The following is a 10,107-nucleotide window of genomic DNA, read 5'->3' on the forward strand; positions in this document are numbered from 1 at the left end:
AGTCTGAGCACTAAGACGTTAAGCGAGAACACGGGATAGTGCAAGTCTGAGGGCAAAGAATTTAAGAGAGACTAAAGAAAAATGAGACAGTGTGAGTCTAAGGAAAGAGGCTTTAAAGAATAGAAAAGAAGCAAGGTTTTAAAGAATAATAAAGAAGTAAGGTTTTAAAGAATAAGAGAAAAGAAGCAATGAGACTGTTGTGTGTCTCCACTTTCTGCCTGTCTGTCTTCTATCGTTTGTCCTTTCTGCATCTCCAGTCGCCCCCAGTTAGGTCAGAGGAGAACAGAGTTTGAGAAAGCTCACGACAACTTACTCTGCCATGAGCCTTTTCATGGATTAACCAGATTTCCCTGTTGGGTTCCCAAGAGGAAAGGGAAATGGGACTCCTTAGCCCCTCTGTGCTGGGGCCCCTTTGCTCCCACCCTGGCTGTCCTCTCTCTTTCTCTTAGGTGGCCACATTGCTGGCTGGTAAGAAACAGGTACAGATTCTTTACCCAGTTCTCGGTGGCAATGCCATTATTTCTCAAACTCAACCTTTTACTCGCCCTCTCCCCTGCCTGCCCAGCTCACTCTGGGTAGCTCTAATTGCTAATTTTAACATTTCTTAGTCATGAGCAGGAAATTAAGTCCAACCTATAAGGGCACCATTTTAAGCTCAGTGTAGATTCTTGCAAAGTTGGCCACAGTTCTTGACCATTCCAGGAGTCATACCCCTTTCCAATGTATCCTTGACATTCCTTCCACTGGGGGGTAGGGGAGGAACAAGTCTAGAGATTTGTTTTCACTAATAGAAAGCAGTGGAAATGATGTGATACCTTTTCCAAGTCTAGACCCAAGAGTCCCAGTACAGAGCTGCACACTGTCTTGGACCCCTGCCACTACCATGTGGATAAGACCAGTTTAGCCTTGGGGGATGAGAGACAACACTGAGCAAAACTGAATCAGTGGATTCATCCCAGACATATGAGTGAGTGCTGCCGAGAGGGCAAACTGACCTGCAGCCTAGTGCCTAAGTGGGATGAACCCAGAGCAGTTAAATTCTTGTTATTTAAACCACTGGGTGTTGGAATGCTTAGTTACACACCAGCCACTCACTGTGCATCTCTTCTCCCTGTGCTTTGAGGCTGAATCTCACCTCCTCGCCAGGAAGTTGGAGTGAGATGCCCAGTGTTACAGAAGCACTCCCCAAATACATTCCTTCACAAATCTCTTGCTTTTAACTCTTTCAATCATTTTAGGTCTTCTCAGTGATTTTTGAGACATCTAACTGACCCTGAGTCACCCAATTTGGACTTTCTCACTTTGGAAATTCAGTTACTATACATGACTGAACTCAAAATGCAGTTACCTATCCAGAAATGGGTTTGTTTGTTAAAAACTTTACCTTTTACTTAAAGCAAGTAAAGCATTTAACTTATAAATGCTAACACCTGGCGTTTCTTCCCCTTACCACCACTTTAACTCGTGCATGGAGTACCTAGAGTGGCCTTTGGACCCTGGACAAAGCTACTCATCTCTTGCAATGACAAGAAGCAAGTCCTTTCCAAAGTGGCCACACCTAGACCGCTTGCCTAGAAAGTAGTAGGCCCTGAGTTCAATCTCCACTATCTTCCCCATCCCACCTTTGCCAAAATGGTCATACCTAGTACCTCATCTCAAGCATTGGTGAGCACCAAATGTATGCAGGGCAGTTATTAATATCCTCAATTAATGATGAGAAAAATCAGGACATAATGAGGTGAATCCACCTGACTAAGGTCAAGGGTAGGGCTGAGCCCAGGCTTCCTGACCTCCTGGCTGAGACATTTCTTGCCCTCGTCTTGCAGTTATCCTGTGCCCATCTAATCTTCTGGTTTTATTTATTTATTCATTTATTTATTTTGTGGTACTGGGGTTTGAACTCAGGGCCTACACCTTGAGCCACTCCACCAGCCCTTTTTTTGTGATGGGTTTTTTCAAGAAAAGCTCTCATGAACTACTTGCCCAGGCTGGGTTTGAACCTCGATCCTCCTGATCGCTGCCTCCTGAATAGCTAGGATTACAGGTGTGAGCCACTGGTGCCCAGCCCATCCAACCTTCTGGATCAAGAATTTGGTGGGCTTCTATAACCTCTTAATAAAGTGCAGACAGTGGAAGATATAGACAGATGCCCGACATGGGGATTTCCTTAAGAAATCTAGACCAACCCTAGATTTAAAATCCCTCACAAGCCAGGACCAGACATTCTTTTCAATAAACAGTAAACAAACAGACTATAAAAGGGAAATTAAAGTCTCATGGGGTTATACAGCCTATTTATTTGAATTTCAGTTACAGTTACAAGAATTTATAGTATATTTATCATCATGAAAAGCATTTATCTTCAGGCAACTGAAGCAATAAGAAAGGCATAGCATTTAATTTTACTACAACTGTTCCTTTAATCCAATCTGACACCACACACACACACAAAAAGAGAATCAGAATTTATTGGCTGGGATAATTCCTAATTCTCAGATGGCAGCTGCCAGACAAGCTCATTACTTTAGAATAACTGCTGGGCTTCATTTTTATTTGGATTTTTAAAAAGATGCATAAGGATAGCTGATCAATAGCATATGTGCAGCCTGGCCTCGGATTCTAAGATGCTACCTGCCCGCTGGGGTCTGTGCCCCTCTCTCATCCCACGGAGAGTGTTCTGGAAGGACAGCATCTTCCATCTTAGCAAGATTCAGAGGCCTCTGGGTTGGGTTCAGGAGCAGAACAGGCCAGGAAAGGCCAGGCACCAAATTCATACAGGTTGAATCTTGCTCTGTCACTTACACTGAGTATGACCTCAATTTCCTTTTTTACTTAATTACCATTCATATGGATTCTCCCAAATTTTCTGGATATAGAATAAGCCATGAGCCAACAGTGGATAGGGTAGGGAAGAACAGAAAGATCTTCACTCCTTCACCCACACACCGTCACCCCAGCAAGGGCAATTATTTCCCATCAACTACATGTCTCTGCAAATTAAATGGAGATCCCAGTGACAGTGGCCTTTGTATCAAAGGTAATTTTTTGTCCCCACCTCCTTTTCTGAATCATCTTATCTGGCCTTCTCATTTCTACATCTCCTACTAAGCTCTAGATAGTACGAGCTTTCTTCATATTTAGGCAGTTTCATAACCTGTTACATAATGAATAGAAATTTCAGAAAACTTTAAAGTTCTGTACGTAATTAGAACACTTAAGAGAGGTTGGGAGACCACAGTGTCCATCCCCAGACCCCCAAACAGTCTGCTTGTGGGTTGTCTGTCTCAGCAATCATTGTTTCTCGTGACTTCAGTCATTAAGGAATGGGGTGACTACCACCCCTAGATAAACCATTGCCCACGGATGTCAGGGCCAGGGAGTTTCTGGCTCTGACCCGCCAGGTTCCTTGTCTGGGGGAACAGAGAGAATCTTCATGGATGTGGAAGCTGATTAGTCAGCTGCTAATCAATTAGTTGTTTCCACCTGGCTACAACTTCAGAACTCTTTCCCTCCTGTAGATGTGTAGTGCGTTTTCCCTCAGTGATGAAACCTCCCCAATGTTTTCTTGTACAATCATGGAAGGAATGGATTTACAGTCAATGCATTTCTATGGTGGGGTGTGTTTCTCCTCCAAGTACTGAGATTTTAAGAATTCCTACACCCCCTCCACCCCACTTTGTGAGAAGGTAGAGATGCAACCATGGCTTGGTCACAGTGGACAACTGCCACAACCATTAATGGGGTGGCAACAGTTCTGGAGAGGACTATTTATTGCTCACATGGTATGCTGTGAGTTCTGAAAAATTTCTACATGGTTGGCTATCATGTGATTAAATGATGCAAATTAGAATGTATTTAGAAGTGACACTGGTACTGAAGTTGCTGCAGGCCTCACCACTCCTGTCCACTTCAGTGATGCCGCCAGGCTGGCCCTGGAAGCATCTCTCCTCTAGCCGCCATTTATCCCATCATCACACTTCCCATTGAAGATTTGTGACAAGCATTGAGCCTCGGTGACTATAATTTCCCTAGTGGATGCTCTGTTGACCTAGATGAATCAGGTCTGGCCCATCTTGGCATGTGAACCGTTTGTCCTTCCTGTGTTCATTGCTCTAATTTATTCTTGTGGATATAAAATCTGTCTTTTTATTACTAAAGTACCCTTAAAAAATTCAAATCTGTCTTTCCAAGTTGCTAATGACAACATCCTTTTTGGTTTCTTTTGTGGGGCCAATAAATATTTGTCTGTCACATCAGCCATTAAAATAAGGTGAGATGCAGAGAAGTCCAGTTAACCATGCCCATGGAGGTAACAGAAGTAGAGAGATTCTGAAAATAACTTGCATCCAGTTTGCACTATCATCACTTGCCTACACACACACACACACACACACACACACACTCACACACTTTAAGATTAATGTATGTGGCTACTTCCTGCCCAAACCGAGTTCCTGTCAGGTCCACCCTCCTACCAGCATTCTGGCAGTGGAGACCAAGATAAGTTGCCTTGAGCTATCACTCACCGAAATGACTGTTTCCTGCAGACCAATCCATGGCCATCTCCTTCAGGCCAAAGCCGAAGGACAGACTCTTGAGCTGTGACCCTTGGCAGTTGTCTGGACTGCAGCAAGAATGAATGCCAAGAGCCTCTTGTGAGGAGCCTTTCCCTCCCACAGCTTTGGCAGATATCAACAGCAAATCACTGCCTCAAAAAGATCTTGATCTTCCCTGACATGTGTTTTCAGGGAGGGCTAACTGTTATTTGCCATTCCTCATCTAAAAAATAATGTGCATTTTAACCTTCTTACAAAGAAGCATTCACACCCCACTAAATTCAAAGGCATCTGAGTTATCAGCTTAATGACCGTTCCTGCTTTTGCGGGTAATGGACACACTCTATGCACTAAGCTAGTCCCCCGTTCACAGGAAAGGCTCAGGAGCAACACTCTTGCGTGACAACCCTTCCACACACATGTATATCGAGCTCAGAGTTCTGCATTCCTACACTTGAGCTGAGCACTAAGATCTCCTGACTTTCCATTGAAAAGTATCAATACAAAAGAGAAGGCTCAAGACAAACAGAACATCTGACCAGAGAAGCAATAATACAGGAAAGAGAGAAAAATGGAAGGATCTAAATAGTCACAAAACAAGAACAAATTGCCATAAAAAAGAAGCAATCACCAAAAAACAAGGATATTGAAAGGACAAAAAATATTAAAGCCTACATCACATGGACCAATGCTATTGCTAGACAGAAAAGAGTAAAGAAACTCTCCTAAGATATGGAGCAGAACTAGAGAGGTGAAGAAAATGAAGAAAGTTAAGCTCTGAGGACTGATCCGGAAGGTTTAAGGATGTCTGGAAAAAAAGAATTTTTTCTACTGTTGTTTCTACTGAAATAAGAGTAGAAAAAAATTCCCAGGGTTGAAGACACACAGACTTCATAATGAAAGAGCTCTGGACTGAGGATGTAGCTCAGTGGTAAAGCACTTGCCTAGCGGATACGAGGTCTGGGTTCCATCCTAAGCACTGAAAATAAATGCGCATCAATGATCCAAGCAGGGCATCAACCACCATTGACACAGAGAAGATGCTCATGCCGGCATCCCCAGCCTCTTGTTAGTCCAAACTGTGTGACATACACAATAGACTCCAGTGGTCTATCTGGCATTTCACTTTAGCTGTAATGAATCACATGATTAAGAAACAGGAAAGGTTTTATGGTCAGGGAGAGTCCTGACATGATAGTGATAAGAATATCCTCCCATCCTCTCTCTGGTTGGTACCAATTAGCTTTTTCTGAGTTTATAAATTATAGTCCCCTCTTTAAAATACAACCTAATTTTTACTATCATTGACTGCAATAAATGTTCTGGTTGCAAACACACAGTTCAATGCATCCTGACAGAAGTCTAGTGCATTGTAACAACCACTAGTCTACCTGCGACTAATCAGCATATAGATTTGCATCTACATTATGTTTGTGTCACTCCAGAAAGTCCTCTTTGGGGTCAACTGGTAGCACAACCCAGCCCACTCCAGGTACCACTGATGTGATATCTATTACTACATCTTAGTTGCACTTGTTCTAGAAGTCCTTACGAATGGCATCAATCACACAGAGTGCTCTTATTAGTGTCTGGATTTACTTACTCAGCATGAGGTATTACAGAGTTAAACCACGTTTGTGGCAATTATCACTAGTTTGTTCTTTTTTAAGTTGAGCATATATTCATTTTATGAATGTAATGGAATTTATCTACCTATTTTCTTATTGATAGTCATTTGAGTAGTTCAAGGATTTTTAAGGTATTTGAATATTATGAATAAAGCTATTATGAACTTTCTTGTAAGAATCTTTTGAAGATATTACTTTTCATTTCTCTTAAGAAAACTTAGGATTACAACTGCTAGTTAATATACTAGGTGTGTGTTTACCTAGATTTTTTTTAAATGTTTGTTTGCCAAGGAGGCTGTACCATTTTATGGTCCAAGAACTGCTTCACATTCTTACCAATATTTAGTATTGTCAAAAATTTTAATTTTGTCCATTTCAGTGAGTGTGAAATGCTGTTGTTTGAGTTTGCATTTCCTTAATGACTAATGTTGAGAAAACAAGTGCTTCTTGGTCATTGTCATATGTACATATTAATTGTTCTGTATCTCTTATTTTTATTATATTGGCTTGCTTTCGAGTTCTTAGAGTTCTCTGCACATAGCACATACTCTGGAAACAGATTCCTCCACTGTCAAATGCAGTGTTGCAAATATGTCCTCCCAGTTTGTGGCTTGATTTTTAGTTTTGAAGAGCAGAAATTGTTTCTTTTGAAATCAATTTATGAAATCTATTTAACCTTGCCAGTTGTTTCCTATTTGTTCCATCTATTTTGTTCTCTGTTCTCCTCTTTTCTTAAGTATTTTTTATTTCAACTCCCTGATGGCTTTTATAACTACTTAGTTTTGTTATTTTAGTGGTTTCCTAATGCTTATAGAATACATCATTAAATTATGAAAGTCTACTTTTAAGTGACAGAGTACCGCTTGGTATACAGCCTGAGAACCTTATAGAGATGGACTTCCATTTCTTACCTCTAGGATTTTGTGCTGTTGCTGCTGTATAACATATGCTAGAAGCCCTGCACTATGCTGTAATTTTTGAAGTGGTGAATTATCTTTTGAAGACATTAAAGTAATAAGACAAATTTTTAAATATATTTATTGATGTGGTTATCATTTCCAGTACTCTCCTTCCTTTGTGCAGATCCCTATTTCAATCTGCAATCATTTTCTTCTTCCTGAGATCTTAAAAAAACTGTCTGGTATTGCTGACCAGCCATCACTTTAGCATTTGTCATATAAAAAGAACTTTTATTTTGCATTTTTGAAAGATTTGGATGGGGCATAGTAATCTAGTGACACTCTTTTCCTTTCTGTCAGTACTTTGATAACAAATCTGTCATTCTTATTTTTGTTCTTCTGTATAAAATTGAGTGTTTTTTTTCCCCAATAGTTGCTTTTAAGATTTTTTTTTTTTTTTTGCTATCACTGTGGGTTTGGGGCAATTTGATTATGAGACATGGTATGATTTTCTTCATATGTCTTGCAGCCAGTATTTCTTGACCTCCCTGGATCTAGTGTTCATTAAATGTGGGAATGTTTGGCTATTATGTTTTCAACTACTTCTCCTGTCCAGCTCTCTCTCTCCTACTCTTTGGGTACTCCATTTGCATGTATATTAGGTCACTTTGAGCTGTCGTGTAGTTCCATGAGGCTGTTTTTTGTTTTTTATTCTGTTTTATGGCTGTATTTTATTTTGGATAGTTTCTATTATCAACATTATTTCAAGTTCATTAGTCTTTTCTTCTGCAAAGTCTGCCCTGCCATTCATCACATCCAAGGTACTTTTCACGCTGACATGGAAGTTTTTTTTATCACAAATGCCTCCTTTTCTGCAGGTTTGGTCACACCATTTGTGAATCAAATTAATTCCTATGCAAATTATAACATCATAAAGGCTGGCTTTCTCACATTAGAACCTACCTTAGAAAAGCATGGAGAATTTACTGTTACAGAATATCAATGGTTTCCAGAGGCCTTTCCAATGTGACACGTGGGGTGTGGTGCTGGCAGTGGCAAGGGCAGAAGTTGTTGAGGGAAGGCACAGCGAGTACTAATTTTCTGACCTATCACAGTGGTGGATCAACGTATTCCAGTCAACAGTTGCTACATGAAGAAACAGTTTTGAAGCTGGGCATGGTGGTTCAGGAGACTGAGATTGGGAGGACGGCAGTTCCAGGCCAATCCCAGGCAAAAAAGCTTAGAAGACCCCATCTCAATGTGTAAAAATTGGGCATAGTAGTGAACATTTGTCATTCCAGCTGCACAGGAAGCATAAATAGGAGGATCTTGCTCCAGGCTGGCCCAGGAAAAAAATACCAATGCAAAAGGGGCCGGAGGTGCAGCTTAAGTAGTGGAGTGTGAAGTCCTGAGTTCAAACTTCCCAATACTGCCCCCCAACACCCCCAAACACCTCAGTTTTGAACACATCACTCTAATTGACATGGACCTACTAGTGGCTGGGCATGGCAGCGAGTGGAAGAAGCAGTGAGATGAGCCATGTTTCTCGTCTTCCTCAATGTGAAGTCAGAGGTCTTTTCAGAGATGGTAAAGCAGAAAGTAGAGATGCAGGCATGTTCTCTCTTGCCACACTGTCCCTCAGGTGGCCACTAACTGGCTGAAACATGGCTAGTATAACTGAGGAAACAATTTTTTTTATTTTATTAAATTTTTATTAAAGTTTAAGTTTATAACCACATTGACTAGGGGCAATCATATCAGCACAGAAACAAATGTTTCTGTTGCCACAGAAGGTTCTGTTGGACAGTCAAAACTTTGAGAAACAACAATCAGGAGACCCAAAACGAGAAATGATCAAGCATGGTAAGTTCTCAGCACTGAGGCTTGGGGAAGTGGGGTGAGTTTTTGCCCCTTGTCTCATGCTCCTTCATGTGTAATATTATCTAATATTACGTTTTGTTGTATTCCAGCTTGCCCACCTCCACCTGCTACCTCAATGCCCACAAGTGTTTTGTGTGGGGCTATAAAAATATTCTTAGAGAGAAAATACTTGTTCTTATAAGTTCTAATAGTCACATTTAAACATATGTTGTTAAGTTATTAATTCTCACTTTCTATCTAACACAGATATCACAGATATTTTATCTGGCTCTGACAAAATAAGTTATTCCAGTAGATAGTACTGAATTGACAGTCATCACTTTCCAGGCCATGGTGCTACTCTTTAATCACTCAAGGCTGATGGCCCTGGTTCTTAAAGAGAGATCTCCTTCCTTTTCAGTTAGTAAAAGTCAGAAAGCGTAAGGGAGAGGAGAAGGCTGTTTGTTGGGAGCATCTGAACAGCTCCACCACAAGGGTTGGTGGTGCCATTCCCTGTGGGGAGTGGGAGGTGGGCAGTGTGAGGGGCACATGTACTTTTAAATTTATATTTGCCAGCATTTGACTTTTCTGGTAACAATGAACATTTTTTTTGGTAATAAAACCAATAAAAAGTGGATTCAATACATTAAAACTAAGTATTAGGCACTACCTTTTTAAGAAATCATGAGTAAAATCTCTGCCTCCATACCACTCCCTCTACAGCCTCTTCTCCCTTCTCTGTGCTCATTATGGTCCTCCTTCAGGTCCTGGGGCATTCACACCCCGTCATCATGGCCTTTGCAGCATGCTGGCTTCTCAGTACACATTGTGTGACTTACTCACCCTCCCCTGTTGGGGTGAGGAGTGGGCATTGTCACCTTTGGGTCTCAGCTCAAGCACCACCTTCTGTGGTAGTTTGTGTTTTCCAAAGATGATCTTAACAGTATCTCCTAACCATACCCTCTTCTGCAACATGACCTGTGCCTCCCCTATCAAGAGGACAAGTTGAATTCTCCATCCCTTGAACCTGGGCAGGACCTAGTGACTTGCTTGAGCAACAGAACGCAGCAGAGGTGACATTCTGAGGCTCCCGAGAATAGCCTTGAGAAGACTAGCACTTCCCATATGGGTCCTCTGGAGTGCTCGCTCTTGGTGATCCCTCCT

The sequence above is a fragment of the Castor canadensis genome, chromosome 10 (genome assembly GCF_047511655.1).
Source record: "Castor canadensis chromosome 10, mCasCan1.hap1v2, whole genome shotgun sequence".
In the NCBI taxonomy this organism is placed as follows: Eukaryota; Metazoa; Chordata; class Mammalia; order Rodentia; family Castoridae; genus Castor; species Castor canadensis.